This window comes from Emydura macquarii, unplaced genomic scaffold (assembly GCF_026122565.2).
Source record: "Emydura macquarii macquarii isolate MOO-44397 ecotype Brisbane River unplaced genomic scaffold, CSIRO-AGI_Emac_v2 contig_1146, whole genome shotgun sequence".
NCBI lineage: Eukaryota > Metazoa > Chordata > Testudines > Chelidae > Emydura > Emydura macquarii.
The window spans coordinates 3,476,368-3,497,080 of NW_027131283.1; the positions used below are offsets into that span (position 1 = coordinate 3,476,368).

General features: G+C 42.2%; 1 long non-coding RNA gene across 2 annotated transcripts in view; it reads right to left on the reverse strand.

Moving 5' to 3' along the window:
• LOC137152185 (uncharacterized) overlaps positions 1–20,713 on the reverse strand; it is a 109,742-nt gene that overhangs the window by 27,749 nt on the left and 61,280 nt on the right. Inside the window, exon 1 of one of the 2 annotated variants that reach the window (XR_010919467.1) lies at positions 7,668–7,758. The exons of the other annotated variant lie outside the window; for it this stretch is intronic. This is a non-coding gene — a long non-coding RNA (uncharacterized lncRNA). Of the gene's footprint in view, positions 1–7,667; positions 7,759–20,713 lie in introns of those variants that run through there. 2 annotated transcript variants of the gene reach the window in all.

Sequence of the window (20,713 nt, forward strand, 5' to 3'; positions counted from 1 at the left end):
CCACCAGCTTAGTGTCATCTGCAAACTTGCTGAGGGTGCAATCTACCCCATCCTCCAGATCATTAATGAAGATGTTGAACAAAACCGGCCCCAGGACCGACCCCTGGGGCACTCCGCTTGTGACCGGTTGCCAGCTAGACATGGAGCCATTGATCACTACTCGTTGAGCCCTATGCTCTAGCCAGTTCTCTATCCATTTTATAGTCCATTCATCCAACCCATACTTCTTTAACTTGCTGATAAGAATACCGTGAGAGACCGTATCAAAAGCTTTGCTAAAGTCAAGGTATATCACATCCACCGCCTTCCCTACATCCACAGAGCCAGTCACCTCTTCATAGAAAGCAATCAGGCTGGTCATGCATGACTTTCCCTTGGTGAATCCATGCTGACTGTTCCTGATCACCTTCCTCTCTTCCAAGTGCCTTAAAATGGATTCCTTAAGGACCTGCTCCATGATTTTTCCAGGGATTGAGGTGAGGCTGACCGGTCTGTAGTTCCCTGGATCCTCTTTCTGGGGGGGAGGGGGAGGGGAGCTACAATTCATGTGGAACACCCTCCCAAAGGGAGTAGTGGGGGCAAAAATCCTAATTTGTTTTAATAGTGAGCTTGATAAATTCAGAGAGGGGATGGTACGAGGAGTTGCCCATCTGTGACTGCTATTAGCAAATATCTCCAATGGCCAGAGATGGGACACTAGAAGAGGAGGACTCCGAGTTACTACAGAGAATTCTTTCATAGGTGTCTGTTTGGAGGGGGGGGGAGAAGGAGTCTCACCCACATGTTCAGGGTCTCACTGATAACCATATTTGGGGTCAGGAAAAAATTTTCCCAAAGAGACTGTGGGGGAGATTTGCCTTTCTCAGCAGCTTGGGGCACAGGTCATTCGTTGGTTTGAACTAGAGTAAATGGTGGATTCTCTGTAACTTTACAAGTCTTTAAAAATCAAGATTTGGGACTTCAGTAGCTCACAGACAGAGGTTATAGGCCTACAACAGGAGTGGGTGGATGAAGTTCTGAGCAGGATGTCAGACTGGAGGATCGCGATGGTCCCTTCTACCCTTGAAGTCTATGGGTATGTCTACACAGCAAAGAAAAACCCACAGTTGGCCTGTACCAGCTGACTTAGGCTCTCAGGGCGTGGGCTGCAGGGCTGTTTCATTGCTTTATAGACTTCTGGGCTCAGGCTGGATCCTGGACTCTAGGACCCTACGAGGTGGGAAGGTCCGAGAGCTTGGGCTCCAGCCTGAGCCCAGAAGCCTACACAGCAATGACACAGCCCAAATCCCATGAGCCTGAGTTGACTGTCATGGACCAGGTGTCTAGTTGCTATGTAGACATACCCTATGAGTCTCCTAAAGGTTTTAATTTTGAAGTCGCCATCAGATGCCATTCTATAGAGTTCATAACTGAAATAATATGGTCTCATTTTCTAACTATAACTAGTCATTGATTATTGGTACAGTTCTTAAATAGTTCATTATATAAAAGCTTCTTATTACTTCCAATATTATTCAAAGGCTCATGAAGTTATGCTAGCATTTAAAAGGCAGTGTCAAAATTCCTTTGTACTTTTTATATATAGTTATTTGAGGGATACCTTATCTAGTCTGATCTGGCTATGCATGTTTAACAGCCTGAAACGGGTTTAGTATTCTGCATTTACAGAAACCCTATTAAAATAGTGCAAAGTGACACTGAACAGGCCTGAAAGCCATCTATTCAATTCATACTCTCACAGCAATACTTTATAAAATGTAGAATTTCATCAGCTCCTGACTTGAAAAGATTGATTCGCTTGTCATGTTGAATAGACTCTAAAAGTAGTTTAAGGAACAATTGACCCTAAGCACAGTAGCGGCAAAGTCTTCTGGGTATCAAGCTGAAGGCAGCTAAAGATTTCTGAGATAACTCAAATTGTCTCTGTTGTGAAAAAACAGCAACACAGCTCACAACAGACTGAAAAACTCAAGAGGGTTTTCATAATTAAGGCTAGGAAAGAAAGACTTTGCTAAAAGCTGCATTTAAATGAATATAACTAAGTCTCTACTTGCTTCTATTGGGAGAAGAAAGTCAATACAGCCTTCTTTTTGTATTATTTTCATTTGTATTTTTAAATACAGCTCACCAAACTTAAACAGTGTGATTGTAGGACTAGGACTTGGTTTGCACCCATTGTCAACTGTTGGCATGTACTGTCAGTCAAACATCTCAGGTTGGATACATCAAAAGAAAGACACTAGAACAGAGCAGTGAAACTGGAGGGTTAGAAGTAAAATTGTATGAGACATAATGGGATTAAAATTTCCAGGAGCTATATGTTTACATACACGTGCCCACGCTCACCCACAACTATTAATCATGTAATGCTCAAAGACTATCCACAGGTTGGATGGTGTGTATCTCTCAGACCAATTTTCTTTTTGTATTTTAACCCTTAGATGCTTTGGCTGAGAATCCTTGTATATGCATAGTGAGGGGCATGGGACTTCTAATCAGAAAGCCTTAAACTCTGAAGTTCACTCCCCTTTAGTGTGAAAGAATCAGATTTTGCTGAGCTCCAGCCATTCTGAAAGACCTACTTGACCAAGCTCTTCTTAAGGGAGTTATTTGAGTTGTTTGTGGGAGAAGGCAAGGCCCATTTGGTGGCAGATTTATTTTGATTCCTGACATATTATGTCATTGTGAAACATACTATGAAAGTGAGACTAGAAGGTGACAATAGGGTCAGAGAATTAATTGAAGAACTAAATTAAATAAATCAGAAAGCCACTCAACTTCACATAATATTGTTTAGCAGTATCCAATTGAAGCAAGTGGGTATTAGGTGTGGGATCAAAAGAATTATTTTTAAAAAAATTTGTTGTATCCCTTTCCCCAAATTGTATTAAGAGGTTATAAGCTCTGCAGGACAGGAAACTATCTTCTATACATTTTGTTTAAGTGCATTTATGGGTACTCTAAAATAATCATAATAGCATTTAGGTAGGTTCTTTTAGACAGAATTCCTTAGAAGGGGTTGCATTACTCAGCTTCTCAGATCATTATGGGCCTGAAGTTTTTCCCTCAACTGTAATGGGTTTTGAAATCATGCCTTATTTAATGAGTTTTTCTAATTGACTTTATAGAGGGGGAAAAAGCAGACAATGCCAACAACACAAGGAGGCAGGGAGAGGGCTAGATGAGCCCCTGCAGATCCAGAACTGTGGTCAGCTAGGGGATTTATGTGGGTTACAGACTTCATAGAATCATAGAAGATTAGGGTTGGAATGGACCTCAGGAGGTCATCTAGTCCAACCTACTGCCCAAAGCAAATGTCCTTTTAAGAAAGCTCTAGCGTCCTTCAGGAAAGAAAGACTAGTCATTAGAAAATAGCCATTGCTAACAGCATCAGAAAGTTGGAGGAAGAGACTAGATGAGCTGATCTCAGCCTCCCATAAAAAAAGGTCTTGAAGGAATTTGGCTTCAGTAGCCTTTCCCTCCTTTTGGCAACACCAGGAATTAGCACTTTCATAACCCTGAAATCCCAGAGAACATAAGAAGCTTTGGATTCTGAGGTGTCAATTGACTGCTGAGGAAGGTGAAGGGAAGCAAATAACTGAATAGGGGTTTAGTTAGTTAATGACCACACCACAGTGGCGAAAGAGCATAAGCTTCATACCTGATCAATGAACTTTCTGCCCTCTGGCATCCTGCACACACCCTTCACCCCTGGAAGTTGCACGGAGAACTGAGTTGTTTGTGGAGCAGTGATTCTCAACCCCTTGGGTGCCACGATAGGCAATCAAGGGGATTGGGAGGTGCTGAAAATTTTATTTCAATCTAAAATTTGCTTCCCCCACTCTCTATACATCCATATCCTTCAAGGTCAAGTATTCCCTGTCAGCTTTTCAACACACACACACACACACACAACACCCCACACACTTATCATGGATACATTTTTACAGTAAATGTAAGGGAGTTGTGAACTTTTTTGTACTTTGACTAAGGGTCTGCCAACAGGAAAAGGTTAAGAAATACTGATGAAAAGGGAGGGACCAGTTGCTTAGGGAGTAGTAGCAGAGCATGACTTACTCTTTTCAAAAACAATATATAAAATAGGTAGAGGGCCAGCTAGAGATTGTTTATCTACAAAAAAGTACCTAAAATATAAGAACAACGGCTGTTATGGATTACTTTTTCAGGTTGTAAAATCTTTTAAGAAAAGACAGTGTCTGCAGAGGTGTTTGTAGAGCACCAAGCAAAACAGGGTCTCAATCCTGACTAGAGCCTGAGGGCAGGACTATACTATAAACAAAGAGTAAGTAGCCCTTTAGGGCACAAACAAGTGTATGGAAAAGGCAAATATTTCATGTTATATTTTCTATTGAGCAAATCTGATCAGAAGACAGACTTTAAAAAAAAAAAAAGAAAAGAAAAGGTTGAAGTACTTTGATATTGGTTCTCTAAGTAACTAAAAATCCCAGCTGTCATGTTATAACCACATTCTAGAAACAGTACTGTTATGGATAGGGAATTTTTTCCTGAAAATATAACTAGACAGAAGGAAGATTTCCACCTCACAAAACTGTTATCACCACATAGTTTGGCATGGTAAGTAACTGTTAGTCAGGAGAGGACCACAATGGAAAGAGCATTTCAGCAGAGCTGCTGAAAAAAATAGGTTTTTTTGATGGAAGTTCTCAGTTGAAATCTGAACGTTTTGTGGGAATGTATCAATTTCAATTACATTTTCAATGGGTAAAGTCAAGACTAATGTTTCTGACAGGGTTGAACCATTTCATTTTGATTTTGTTTAGATTTTTATATATTCGATTATACATTGTATTATATTTAACAGAACATAAAATTCAAAACAATTTGAGGTCCCAAATCAAAATTTTCCAGAATTTCATTTTGCCGAAAATGTCAGCTATTTGTCCTGATTCAGTGGGGGAGGGGAGGGGAGGAAGGCTCAGTATCCCGCAAAACAGCAATTCCAATTTCTACTTACATTTCAGGTCACAGTGAGAACCAGTATATGAGGAACTGTTGTATGTTGCTTTGTGTAAAGTGTTAAAAACATTACAAGTAGATTGATCCATCTAATCTAAACTATTAGATAGAATGAACTGAGGGGCACTGGCAGACCTATAAAAGGAAGTTGCTCACACTGTTTCAGGGTCTGATGCACATGGGTTACTAAGAAGTAAGAAATGTCCATTTTGAGTGTTGACTGACATCACAGTTACCTGTTACGGGCTGCCTAAAACATTTTCACTGTTCATTAAGTCCATTAAGCCTAGGAAGTGAGGTGAATGTTATATGAATATTGCACTAGTTTAAATGGAATACACAATGCATATGCTTTTTTCAGACCATTATTTTAAATTTGTCTAATGAAGAATGAGTGCTTTTACATCAGTGCACTCCAAGGTTGAGGTGCTGTATAATGTGAAAACCCAATCACCTCAACAAGCAAAAAAAGCTTGCCATTAAATTGCTATATAAAGCTACAGTGTCACCATTAGCAATGATCAGATTAAGATTGTGTCAGCAGTAGCCCTTCCATTATAGACCCCCATTTTTCAGGGGGCTTATGAATAGCCATAAAACTGATTATAATTTCTCATTCAATGTCTCAGCTCAGAAATGAATTTTCAGTACAATATCAATTTCTTTTTGCAGTTCTACCCAGTTTTGTATTTTATACTCAAAGACATATCAGGTTCAGAAGGAAACATGTCAAGCATTTCATGAGGCAGAATACACAGTAATTGTACCAGTTTTCAGGTTTACAAAAACAAATGAGAATAATATGGAAGTAAGGCCCCAATCCTGCAGATAGCTATGTGTATGCTTATTGTGGGAAAGGTGTTAGCAGTCTCTATTAGGGGCTTTGGATGCAAAAAACAATCACACCCCTTGTTACAGTGAGTGGATGTCCTAAACACTATCTTTTCTGTGCAACATTACAAGCAGTTGAGGCACCTTAGTAGTGCAAAACAGCTACATGTAAAAGAAGGGGCTCATGCAGTGGCAGAGCTGTGGAAATTAATGTTTCAATTGCAGGCAGTTCCGAGGGTGGCCTGTTTGTTTGAATAATTTTCCAGTGAATTGAAAATAAAAATAATCATTTTGGGTTCAATGAAACATTTTGTTCAAGCCAAAACAAAAGATTTTGTATTTAAAATAAGACATTTCAAAATGTAAAGTAATTTTGAATATAATAATCAAAATGTTTCATTTTGACAGTGTTGAAATGAAATGTTTCCACTCTTTCAAAATTCTTTTTTTTTTTAAAGTGAGTGCCTCTCCCCAGCTCCTGCCTGAAACAGTTCCATGAAATCAACATGAATTTATTAAATGTTTCTGTATCACTGCAGCTGCATTTTCTGGCTGAAAATATTCACCTTGGTCAAAAATAGGAGCCACCTTGAACAGCACAATGCTCTCATTTCAAATCAGATGATCCTTATATTGTCTGCCTGGACAATGGATCAGGACTGATTCTTAGTTGCTCTGTACCTAAATCTAGACTTGTAACTCTGCCGAACTCCAGCGATACAATCCCAAAAATTCAGGTTTCTTCCTGCACTAGTACAAAGTGAATATAGTGTAGTGTAAAATGCTACCAAATCAGAATCAGGCCCATCACCTTTTTGCCCCAAGCTTTACCTCTTTCAGTAGTCTACACTTCGCTTATTCAGAACATACTGCCAGCCATACAAAGAGATCTGGTGGGGAATTTTCCACCTAAACCTTTTTGACAAAAAATGTGGTTTCCATAGACTGGAGTTTTCTGTAGGAAGATTTTAATTTAGGCAATTTTTTGTAATTTGAGTTTTCCCATCAGGTAAATAGAACACTTTTGTTTCCGATTTCAAATTTCATTTCAATTTGCTGAATTGATTTCAAATGTTTTGTTTCAGATCAGTTCAGTTTTAGTCTGCCTGAGCTGCCATGATGTTTCATGGCAATTGTAGTTTGGGTCCTTCATGCCCCCACTCTCCTCAATAGGCCAGGGAGCGCCAGACTAGATCATGATCTCTCTGCTGGCTGCATGGGAAATGTAGTCTGGCCAGGGAGCCAGGCCCATATAGAGGCATGAAGGACCCAAACTACAAATCCCATAAGGCACAGCGGCCATCACCAATGTTGAACCAATCCAAAACAAATCATTTAAGTTCTGTTCAACAAACTGAAAGGAAGTGTTTTTGACATTTCCAAATTGTATTTTTTCAAAAATTTTCTAGTCCATGAAAAACCCCAAAGACTGACTCTTCGTCCCAATTTGGGAGGAAAGTAGATGTCAAAATATCAGAATTTACTGGGAGACAGAAATTCTGATTTTCAACCAGCTCCAGCTATGAACAACAGAAGAGCCACAAAAAGGCATCATTTGGATAGCATGGTAAGTGGAACTGGAGAAAGTGTCAGACCCTTTAATAAATCTCCTTCTGAGCAGCTGACCTAATAACTCAATTTAATAGCTGAACTTCCAATTTAAAGACAGCAGCAAAATGCAAAAGCCCTCAAGATCATGAAAAGGCATCAGTAGGAGCAGAAGAAAGCATGTTACACAGAAAAGACATGACTGTTACAGTTTGTCACAAACACGTCATGTACTGACGTTTGCAAAGCAGATTTATGGGCTACAGTATGTTAAATCCACTTATATTTACCTCAACTATAAGCACTTTGATCTGGTTCCACACCTATTGTACTGCCCCTTTCTTTGTAGTTTACAGGCAGTTCTTCTATGCATTTGACAAGTTTATAGCCTTAAATTTCATTCATATATTGATACGATATCTACTTATCTTAAAATTATCCCCCAAGAGATAATTCTGCTGCTGCTGCTGCTGCTCATGCTTTCTGAGTAGCTGATAAGACTGTGATTGATACTGAAAAGCTTCTGACAATTTAATGCAGCTGCAACAGAACTGTTGCTTTAGGGATCTAGCTTCAATCATCCCTGCATATTTTATCAATGTCTTTTGTGGGCCATCATAATGCACACTTTATCTTTGATTAAAAGCAAAGAGACAAGATTCATGGCACAGTCTATGCCAGCTTCTACAAGTTAGGTGCTGGTGGGGGGAGGCTTGAGGCATCAGAAAGTCCACGTAGGAAAGTTTGGCCAGAACTCTGCCAGAAAAGTTCTCCAGGAGCTTCATATAAACCTAAGTATGGCCCCAAATGGCAGACCCTCTATGAGAAGGAAGTGGTGAAGAAATGCCCCCATGGTATGAATCTACCTGGGGCACAAGAACATAAACAGTTGTGTATTTATTCCTAGGAGCCCCTTCTAGGCCGCCATATGCCACCAATCACATTTCTCCTGTGATTAAATCTTTTTTTTTTCCCCCAAAGAGAATTGCCAGTCCCTTTTTGACCATGAAGAGGTCCTGGTTGGTGTCCGACTCTGAAAGCTTCACTGGCTATGCAATTAATAGTTTTCAGCTGGCACAAAATGTTGCTTACTGGCATCAGACAGAGCAAGCCCACAACTCCAGGTTTGGCTGTGAAAGGCAGCTTGCTAACTAAACGAAGTGAGAGGTAATTTTCTTGACCTGTAAAACCATTCAGAATCCAAGGCTGAAGTTTAGCTGGTCACTTATTTGACAGCTGAGGACCCATTAGGTACTGACAAGGCAGTGGGAGCAGCATAAGCATGCCATAAGCATATTGGTTGGCCATTACAATAGCAGCACCTTTGCTTCTGAGTTACCTTTCTGGAGAAGCTGATGCACAGTTTTCATATTGAAACTGAAGACTCATCTTTTCCCATTATTTGTAAGAACTCTGTGTATTATTAAAGTACTGGCGATGTCTTTGCATGGGGTCACTCGGTACAAGCTGAAGTCATCTTTGTTAATGAATCATCTGGATATAATTACTCACTATATTCAACTATTATTAAATATTTATACGGTGGTGGCTCTCAGAGGCCCAGTGACAACATGGGATACCTGTATTATTTTTTCTAAATATGGTGCATGCATATGTGAGTTCGTTCATGATGGCTTATTTGTTGTGGAGCTAGATCAGTCAAGGTTGTTAGGGGAACCAGGCATGAAAGTCAAAAGAATGGCCTAGATAAGGAGCATCCCAGCAAAGCGCTCAAAACCCAGCAGCCAGAATTATAGCCACAAAGAAGCAGCTCCCCAGCCCCAATCCCAGTGACAGAGAAGAGAAAGGTCGAAGAAAACACTCAACTATTAGGGGAATCTGGGACCTAGAAGAGGGTGTTCTCCCAGCCAGAGATGGGGATTAGCTGGGCTGAGGGAAATTTACAAAAGCAGGTAAAACAAGTGTCAAGTTTAAGAAAGAGTCACATGGACAGGCCTTTTATTGATTGTACCCTTTGCTCTATGTGCTTCATACCTCTGGGGAAATGAATAAATAATGCTTTGTGTAGAAGATGTTGTTTCTGAGTGGCCAACTCCCTGGTCACAGGTCCCCAGAAAAAATGGGTTTACAAGAACCAGATGCAGTTGGGCCAGTTGGATTAACATGGTTAGGAAGCAGCTCAGAGATCCAGTCCAAAAGGGCTGGATCATATGGTTCTACTCAGAGTAGTGGCAAGACCCAGACATGTCACCTCAGGGGGGCACTTGATAGGGACTAGAAGGGCTCGTTGGGTAGTTTGCCCTGTAACTGTGACAATATGCTAGGTTCTGTACAAACACAGATCAATATGGTCACTGCCCCACAGAGATTATAATTGAAGACCACGAGCAAAGCACAAAGGAGGAGTAATAGGGAGACAATCACGTATATACAATTTGCATATATAGGCGTGGCTGGTGTACCACCCCCAACCCACTCCAGTGGCATCCAGGCACTGCGGAGGAAGTCATCTGATTCACATGCACAGGGGACAAATGCCAGATCAGGAGGAGGAAAAAGAGTAGATTGAGACAAGAAGTCTGGTGACCCTGGGCTGGGCAAGGGGGAAGAGACACTAACAAGGAGCTGGAGGAGAACTAGGACTGGCTAGAGAAAGAAGCCAGAAAGGAGGGAATGGGCAGAAGAGTCTATGCTGTTATGGTGCACACTCACCACCAGAACACTCCCTCATGCCAGGGTGTGGTATTGCAGGGGATCTTTCCCTCTGCCACCCCCTTATCCATCCAGGTTTCACAGTGGTCTGCCACTTCAGCGGCCTAGCCCTCCAACCAGGTCACCTCTCACTCCATTCCCTTTCCAGGGTTAACAGAAAAGTCCAAAATAAGAAAACTCAAAAGATTAATGGCCTCCAAGCCCAGCTCTTGGCATCTTTCTGGAACTCATAGTTCTTGGCCTCTTTTCATTCTTGGCCTGTACATCCCCTCTTGATCTGGGAAAGAGATAGGGGAACCCAGGCCTGCCCTCTCCTTTGGGTTCCAGCCCAAGGTCCCTGTTTTAGGTGGCTAAGAACTGTTCCATCAGTCCTTTTGCCACTTCCCTAGGCTGCATTGACCTTTGCCTGGCTTGTCAGTGTCTTCATCAGAGCTGCAGACTCTGCTATCCCCACCTAAGATTTGTGGTTCTTCATGAATTCTTCTAAACAGCTACACAGGCACTTCTTCAAAGCCACTTCTAGCCCCTCTGGCGGCAGTTGAACTATATTTCAGGCAGTACCCCTGCCTCTTGCCTTGAGGCAGTCAGTATCTGCCTTCTTCAGACAGAGTTTCCCCAGCTCTCCTCCTTGGAGCTGAACTTTAGGCCAGCAGGAGGGCCATAGCCAGCTCCTTCTTTCCCTTATTAAGCCTCCAGTTTAGAGGGATCAGCAAGCCAGTCTTCTCCTGCCACTGTCAGTCCTGCTATAACAGAGGAGACAGCATATATGCTGGTCCCATGCCTAAAGCTCATCCTCACTGGCTGGGAGAGGGGAGCCTTCCCCAGTCACTCTGCAAGGCTCCTGGTCCCTTAAAGAAACAGTAATGGGATTCTTCCGAAATGCTACTTATTCCTGGGAACGCTTCCTCTCTCCCAGTATCCATCTTTGTACATCAGACCTCCCAAAATGTTAAAGGTGCCACGCCACATGACAGGGATGAGCTGACCCCTAGACACTGCTATCCCTGAGACAGATCACCCTATCACATATCACTACAGCACATTCCCCTCCAGAGCCTAGAATGGAACTCACCATTCCCACATCTCACCATTCCTCTGCTGTCAGAAAATATCTGTGAAACCTACCGGCAAACTGTGTCTTTCACCCCATTCCGGTGCTGGTTCACACAAGGATGACAATGCACTACTGCTATCAGTTCCTCCATTACCTCAAGTGACAGAAGTCTGTGTAGTGGATCTAAAGGTCCCAACCCTCCTGACGACCCATTTGGATGTCAACATGCTGCCACATGATGGAATTTCTGTTTCTTCCATTTTCTTTTTTAAAAAACTTAGGAAATTAAATACAAAACCTATGTTAAAAGAACATTATTAAGGTTGCAAAGTCAAGTACCCAAACGTTAGGCAGCTACAGAATTAAGGTTAAATGCTTAATTACTTAAATGACTATCAGCCACCAGTCAGCCTCATTGATACATATTGGCTGATTACTTGTATTTGTCGTAGCATAACGGGATCTTGAAAAGAAATATGAAGGAGGATAATGCAATCACTTCCATGGCTTTCTGCGCTAATTGAATGTTGTAGAACTTTGACCACACATTCAGCCTTGCTCAGAACAAAGGAGAGACCAGCCCTAGAGCAGTTCACAAATTAATGCCTTGAATCTGCAAATGTTCACTGCTACATATAGTGATTATCACTGTGAGTGGTCTTACTGTGTGGCAATCGGGCCCTGTTCTATTGTTTTCATTATGAATGATGCTATACAATACTCCTACATGTTTTAATTAGTTGAATTCATTTAGAATAGCATTAACAACAGTCAGGGCACATTTAACTAAGATTTTGCACAGTGCTGTGCTTTTAACAGCAACACTCCCAACGCTGCAAACAAATATGCTGACCTTGACATTTTCAGAGTTTTATGATGGATCCAAGAGCAAATACAAATATTGATTTAGATGAAAATTTACTGCACTTGGCCTTATCACTGAGTTCCCCACATTTCAATTTTCCTAAATATGCTCAGAAACTATGCTTTGTGATGGAAAGCAAGAAAGTGGGAATTGTTGTCATAGCAACAAAAACATTTTCTTCTCCTTCAAAAATATTATATGTTAGAGACCAGTGGGAAAAAATAACATATGTATATACTTAATTTTACTCCCTGTCAATTTATTTTTCAGATTTCAGAAAATTGTTTTTGACAATGTTATAAAATACTGAGACACACTACAGTAGGAGCCACTGAAGGTAGCGGGAGGATGCTGTTGATAATTTCTTTATGATATTCCCATGTCTCCTTGGGCATTTTATTTCCCACTTATGTTGCTGCATTGGACAGGAAGCTCATAATGGAGTTAGAACTGTATGTTTTGAATTTAGGATTGTAATCTTAATGTATTACTGATAGCTGGACAAGTAACAATGAGAGATATGTAATATGGAGAAAGGACAGTTGTCTTAAAATGCAGGAGAGCATTGCTATAAGATCTTATGACTATTTCCCTAAGCATTTTGCCAATATCTATCTATCTATCATATATATATAAATAAAAATGAATGTGCATCCTGGCCCCATTGAAATCAATGAGAATTTTTACATTGATTTCAATGAGGCTAGGATTTTTTCACCCCTCGTCTGGACACAACCCCTCCTAGTACTACCCCATCCCTAAAGAGAGTTCAAATCCAGACATGAAGTTTGCAGTTCAGCCCCACCTCTAGCTTGGGTTATTTTTGTGGAAGGTGAGAATTTGTATGATATATTTCCTCTAAACTAAACAGTTGGTATATTATTGTGATTTTTTTATTATTATTTTGGCTTTTCTTCCTTGTATATGAAATGTTTCATTGCTGGTTCAGTGATATTGTCCTGCTTTAACGTACGTTAAAAAGAAAAAAAAGTATTGTGAAGAAATACTCAGAGGAGTCCAAACAGCCATCAGTATTTCAGTTCTAAAGTTTTATTTGTGCATTGAGATGAATTAATAGTTATTTTGGTTCACTTATGTTTCATGTGTGCACCTCAATTAAATGCAACAGATTTCTTATTAGCTTTTTGTAGGGTTTGACTTCTTTGAGGCAATTACTTGTCTTTTGGGAGGTGTGCTCAGTTGTCTCATTGATTTTTGCTAATTAAGCAAAGTGGTTAGTCATCCACTAGAGACTGGTTTTTAAGCACCCTCTATGTTTGTTTGTTTGTTTGTTTCAGTACTGGGTTTTATTTGAACCAGGACTAAATTCTTTGTAAGACATAATACCTCAAAATGTATGACTGAAGAAATTCAAATACATGCTTATGTCTATTTAAAAATACACACCCACGGGTAGTGAGAGGGTGCTTTATATGCTAGAACTGTTATTGTCCTAACTACATTTATCCAAGTTTACATTCCTCCATTAAGTTACAACTAAGAGTGTTCGCATTACACTCAAATACTATTGTAATAGCATAAGTCTATAGACACAAATTATTATGACAACAGAAAATACTCTATAGCAAGATTTAGCTAACTCCCAAGATAACTTACATTTCTTCAAATGCTTTAGCTATATACCTCTAAAAACAAAGACTGCATATCTTCACACTTCCCCTGTCTGCCATTCAAATGACATGCCACCCTTTTTAGATTTGTCAGGCCACTCAAATACCACCATCATGTATTCTGTATTTGCTATGAACTTTTACAGAAGAGTTTGTTGAGCAGTGACTTAGAGATGTTTGAACATATTTATCAGTGCTATTTTTCAGTTCCTTACACTATGAAGTGTGACAAAGGTCTTCCTCTACCTCGGTGTGTCTAGCGCTTTCTTCTAGCGGTAGGTCAGGGAACTGCTTCACCCCTTAGTGTTCTTCCACTCTCTAGTGGTGGGTGAGGATAATATAGACTCTATAAGATGGCTGCTCCCTGATGGCTCCCAGTCCTGTCTCTGATTCTTGTACATATGGATGGAGGGCCCCCTCAACCTTCCGCTTTCCCCTCCGGCTGTCCTGATGAAGTTTACCCCTTCCCTTTCCCCTCGCAGCCTGCCCCGCCAGCCCCTTGCTGCCCACTTTGTCCCTCAAATCCTATTTTCCCTTAGAGTTTGTTTGCTTTCCCTGCCCCACCCCAGTCCCTGGGATTCACTCGTTTTTCTCCTACCCCATCCCTGGCTTATGTTAGACCCATCCCTCCCACACCCCCTTGCTGCTCGCTTTTGCCCCACGCTGCCCTGCCTGTTCACTGTGCCCATGTTTCCTAAGGCCTGTGAGTCCCTGCAGACCCCTGTTTTTTGCTGTACCCCCTGCTCACTGCACCCCCTGATATTCTTGTAACCTCCCCTTTCCTCAGTGTAGCTGAAGAGCTGGCACCCCCCCACAGGCCCCAAATAAGGCCCCTGTGACCCTCCCTGCTAGTACCCTCCTCCCCTGCCTGCAGCCTAGTGGGGAGGAGCGGTCAACCCTGCACCCTTTGCCCTTGCCCTTCCCCACCCTCCCCTCGGTGCTCACTCCTGTCCATCCCGCTAAATGGATGAGGAAACCGCCTCGGTTGACCCTATCCCCCACCTCAACATGCTCCCCCATCTACACCTGTGGCTACCACTTTGATCGCCGCTGCCAGATCCAGTGCCATCACCAGCAGGCACGGGAGGGACCTCCACCTCTGCTGCTACAGCTTCCATCCCTGGTCCATACCTTCCACCTTCAGGCCCTGCAGAGACTCCTCTATAGCGCAGGTAGTCCTGTGTGGAGCCAGTTGGAGCATACCTTCCTCCGCTGCCTTAGAGGGCTCTGATATGACCGGCAGTTCTTTTATCTCCATCTGAGAGGTCTTCCGCGAGACCTCTCCAAGCTCCCAGTCTTTTAACAGGACCTTCTCCAGACCTGGAGGCTGGTCTCGGCCTCCAGGTCTGTTGCAGCCACCAAGGAGGAGGATCTCTTCACGGAGTCCCTGCTGCACAACCCCCAATTCCATGTGCAGGTGGCGGAGGCGCCTTTGGTACGATGGAGGTTGGTGCTGGCAGGAGTCACCAGAATCGGAGAACCTCCTGACTGGGGGGACTGGGTGGATCCCCAGGCACTGGCCCAGTGCATGGGGCTATCCATCCTTCGAACTCTCCAGGAGGTGAGGGAAGATTTGCCTCACACTGCTCAGGTTTTCTTTGAGCTGGTCCTGCGAGAGGGTGCTCCCTGCCCATCCCTCAGTCCTAGCTCTCTGGAGCTTTTCATAGGGCCCTGGCCCCGCGTGTCCCCCCGGCCACCCCTTCCCCATGCACCGAGTCAACTTCTAGACTTGCAGCCGGTCCACTTCCAAATCGCGCTGAGGGACCATCTGTAGATGCTCATGCTCCATACCCTCCATTTAATCGCCCTCGTGTCCCACGCAGACACCAAATGGCAGGACCTGATAAAACCCGTAGAGGGTGAGGGATCCCGGTGGGCCAGCTTCTACTCCACCCTGACCCCACGGCAAGCCGGGGACATCAGCTGGCAGCTCCTCCAGGGAGCCATGAGTACTGGAGTGTTCTTGGCATGGTTCACCCCTCTCTCTGACACCTGCCCTTCTGTGGCATGAGGGAGACCCTGGCACACGTTTACCTCACATGCACCATGATTCAGCCCCTGTTCTGGCTCCTCCAGAACCTCTTGCTGAGTTTCTAGCTGCACTTTTCCCCAAACCTGTTACTTTACGCTCACCCTATCCATCATCAGCCTCCTCCTAGCACTGGCCAAAGTGGCCATCTATAAACCAGGGAGAGAAAGTTGGCTGAGGGGGTGCCCAGCGACTGTGGGACCTATTTCCATTCCTCTATCCATTCATGCATCCAGGCAGAGTTCCTCTGGGCAGCGTCCACTGGCTCTCTAGACACCTTCAGGGAGCAGTGGGTGCTGTCTAAGGTTCTCTGCTTGATGTCCCTTTCCAGTTCCCTTCGTTTGACTCTGACTCCCACGCCTATTCCTGTTTTTTTCATTCGTTGTCTCCTGTAATCAGTTGAGTCTCGTGCCTAGTGGCTCCTCCACTTAGGATGGGGGAGGGACTTTTAGCGGTGCAAGCCTGCCCACTTCCCGGAACTAAATAGTAGCACTCTCCAGTAGCCATCTGTTCTGATCCTGTCACAAAAGACTTCCTCTTAATACCAGGAGTCCAACTATACAGGCCTCTGAAACTGAAACAAACAAACAAAACCCTAATACATACATTTTAGAAACCTCTAAATAGCTTTTCCATAGATAATACCTGAATTATAGGGTTTGATGTCTGGGGACCTACCAAGGCTACAGTTTTGTGTCCCCGTTAATAAATGACAATTACTCTCTTCCAAAAAATACTAATCTCTCATTTCTATGAGGAGGGATCTTCAAACACCAGAACATCAATCTGGAACTGTTCAGATTTATGCTGGGAAAGAAAGCAGGTGCTAATAGTGATATAGAAACTGATTCAGACAAAATAAGACCCAACCCAAATCTTTACCCAAGGTGAGCTGACACTGAACTTCTTGTGAAGTTTAAATACTTGGGCCAAGATTATCAGAAGTAACTAGACACTAGATGTTGAACATGAGATGCCTTAAAGAATCCTGATTTTTGGAATGAAGATGCTCAGCAGTTTCTGAAAATTAAACCCTTTTAAGAAGAATGAAATGAGACACTCAGAAACTGAGGTACCCAAAATCACTGGTCTCTTCTGAAAATATTGGCCTTGGTGACTTCTAAAAATACTTCCAGAGGGGTAGCCATGTTAGTCTGTTTTTAGCAAAACAGCGAGACTCCTGTGGCACCTTAAAGACTAACAAATTTATTTGGGCATAAGCTTTCGTGGGCAGAAACCCACTTCGTCGGATGCACAGATGCATCGTTTCTGCCCACGAAAGCTTATGCCCAAATAAATTTGTTAGTCTTTAAGGTGCCACAGGACTCTCGCTGTTTTGCTAAAAATTACTGATTCTGTTTTTCTGTGTCTGATCTTCTTTGTTCTGACTGAAATCATAAATAAATATGCAGAAATAATGCTGTGATGGATAAGGATATGTTTATATCACACTGCAAGCTCAATTCTGTTTTGTCCTCAATGCCATTTTTATTGTAACCTGTACAGTACCTTTTACTTTTGCACTGTAATCTCCATTTTGGGCAGAAACACCCAGGTGGTGAAGAAATCCTTATGTCCAGCAGGAGGACTAACAATGGAAAAGCCATCAAGTCCTCAATACTGATGTTCCTCCATTCAAATGGATCCACCATTGAACAATAGTCTGGTTGTAGTCCAGGGGAACTAGTTTTCCTAATTGGGACTATAGGTGGGGCTGGAGCTAAGCAATTAATTAATCACCTTATGGGAGTTTTGAAGCTACTCAGGGGTCACCTGAGAGGAGGCCAGAACTTTATTTAAGGGCCAGATCTTCTCAAGCCTGGACTCCCTCTCTCACCAGCCATCCATTGGCTAACAACAGGAAGACTGTGCAGGAGTGGGGTGCAAAAGGGGCCTAGAACCCTGGAAGAATGCTAACGAAAAGGGTCTCTGACTAGTGAGGACCCTGTAGGGAGGGGTTGGGCTGCAGGTGTTTGTTACTTTTCGGCTATATCTATAACGTGTGTGCTTTTCTATGAATAAAGTACATCTGGTTAAGAGGTTCCTTTGCAAAGTCTGCATATTACTTTGCTTTACCTGTCACACACTGAGGAATTAAAATTTAAACCAGGGTAGCCACAAAAGTGGAGCTCTGGGAAGGGCATGCTTAAATTATTGGGGAGACTCTGGGGTCAGTTCTGGTCTTAGGTAGGATTGCCACCTTTCTAGGTTTTCCCAGGATCATCCCTTTTTCTGAGGTAGCTGTCATAGGAGATCTGTAAGTGTACTCAGCACATGCTCCAGTTTTTTTGGGCTGAGGATCAATAGACTGTCTCAGTTTTTTGTACCTCAGAGGTGGCAACTCAAGTCTTGTATCTAGGGCAGCAAGGCCGTGATGGTTCCACATCCCCAAAAAGGAATTCTAGACAGGGGATCTATATCCTGGGAGTATGAGCAGAGAGACCAGGCTTAGAGACAGTGTCTGAACAATGCTTAGACTCAGTAGGCGCAGAAGCATATGGGATCCAGAGGTTGGATCCAATATAATATCCTGGTGTCTGTCTACAAGAGGGAACTCAGCAAGGTCTGTAACATTTGTGACAGAGATTGTTGATATAAAATTTTCAGTCCAATTTTGTAGACTCAGGAGGTCTGGGTAGTTCAGAGAAGCACTTTATTCAGCAGCCTAGGCTTCCTTGGCACTCTCTTATCAATGACCAGGCTAGCTTCGTTTCAGTTGTGCGATCAGGAAAGACCACCAAGTCAGTATGGAGTAAAGGTCAGTATGGTGCTGTTCTTCACTTTATGCAATCTAAGTTCTCTCTGACCTTATTGTACCAGAAAACTGGGTTTCCATGTGACATTGTTCACAGGAACTACATTATCATCTCTATGGATTGTATATAGCTGGCACACAGCCTAATCTTTATCCCCATGAAATACATCTAAATGCTTATTAACAATTTCTGCTTTCATCAATCTGTCATTACGTCTTGTACTTCGTTTATAGTCCTTCAGAGCAAGTAAGGGCTTCATTAGTAAATTAATCATAAGTAAAAGCAATTCAGATCTCTTACCTTTACATATACACACCCCAACTGTATTCATTACATTAGTTTATTTACAATTGTATTAGGATGAATTTGGCCCACTATTCATTACTTTCAAAATATATTTGTCCAATAGCTTGTCTTATCACCACTGCAAACTTAACAGTGATCGGTTTCACAAGACTATCACCACACAATGTATCCTCAAGGCTATCTTCCTGTGGGGGATGGGGGGGGAGGTTGGCTTGCATATTGTGCCTCTCCCTAAGCCTCGGAAGGTATCCAGTACAAATGTAATGGTCCCACCACATGCTGTATTAACTTTTGCCAGCCTCCACCCTATGCCTGGGAATTTCTTTAGGACATCTGCTTGGAACCAAACTGCTAAAAGCTGAAGAGAAAATATGAAATGCAAGAGCTACTGGAGAGGCAAAGGCCCTCTGCATGACTGGACCTGGATTTCTGTGTGATTCATGGACTCTAGGGACAGAAAAACTGCACACACTGCAGAAGGGAAGGGGGTCTATACCCCACACTTTATGGAACAAACCCTGGAAAATGCCACAAAGGAATTCTCATTTTCCTCCCGCAGAGTCACCTCTTGCGTGGATTTCCACAGCAATCAGACCCTATGCTCTTCATTCTGTCATTTGAATCCTCAATTTACCAACATTCCTTTTGTCCGTTATACCTTGCTCACGTGCAGGTTACTACATTCTCCTGCCCTTCTACTGCTGTGCCCTCTGCTTGCACCAGATTACCAACCAACTCTCTATTCTGAACCACATAAAATGCCAGTGAAGAAAAATTTGGCTTTCCCAGAGATGTGTGCGTCTATGGTTTCTTCTTTCTTAAAACATTAGGAAAAAATAATCTCACTGCATTCAAATCCTATGGTTGTGATTTATACTCTGGGGTACAATTAACAGTGTAAACACAGTGAAATCTGCACCAAGGACCACCTTCAAAAAGAAATCCATTATCCAAAGTGACCACTTTAAAAATAACCTCAGGGCTTTCAGCATAGTTTATTTTGCTCTTAGTCAAAGACCCACTTATCTAAAAAATCCACCTTTGCTAGTCCCTCAGAGTCACCGTACTTCATAAACCTATGGTCTTAATTTTGCCCTCAATCTAGGCATACAAATCCCAACCACACTCATGGGACATGTCTGCATGTAGACAAAGGACAGAATGTAGCTGAAAACTAGCTTCTGCAAATTGCACAGGTATAATATTTGGAGGTATCAAGTTATACCAACCATAATTACTATATACTTTGCAGCGTTAAGACAGTACAAGAAGATTGTAGCATAGAAGACAGAAATGAGACTCTACTAACTATTCTGTAACATAGCATTTACTGTGTATGCACATGATCAATATTTACTCTAATTACATAGCTTTTTACATGCTTGCTTGCTTGTGCCCAGTAAAGATAAGGGAACACAATTAGTATATTCTTTGGCAAAGGCTGAAATAAGTAAATTAGAAACGAGCTTTTAAAAGCTTGTCTCTTAATACTTTCTGGTAAATTCCTAATAGTTTTCAAACTATTTGCTACAATTTGCAAATTTTAAAAATAATCACATAATGCCTAAAGATTTAAAGGGAATTGACCTAGATCAGCCGTAGATGATCTCTATTCTAAAATATCCTAAAAGGACAATGGTGCTATTTATAGAGCTGGAAAAATATATCAATCTCACGACATGTGAAGAAAAATGCCTAAGCTAAGTATCATGTCTACTTTTATTTCCTTGTTTTCTACAATGTGTCTTATTGTGAGCACTGAAAAACACTGCTTCAAAACAGGCATTGTAAATTCTGGGGATGCTGCAATAAAATACTCTGGGTCCATAGTTCACTTTCATAAGATGAAAGAGTCTAGAGAATGGAAAGTCCAAGCTGCTTTTAGACAGGTACCTCAGGAACAAAAGCAGTTCCATTCTGAAATGTGCCAACCCTACCAACACACTGTGAATTTATGTTTTTGTTTGTACAGTGAAATGTACTGGTCATGAATAACTGAAACCCTCAGATCACCTTTTAGGA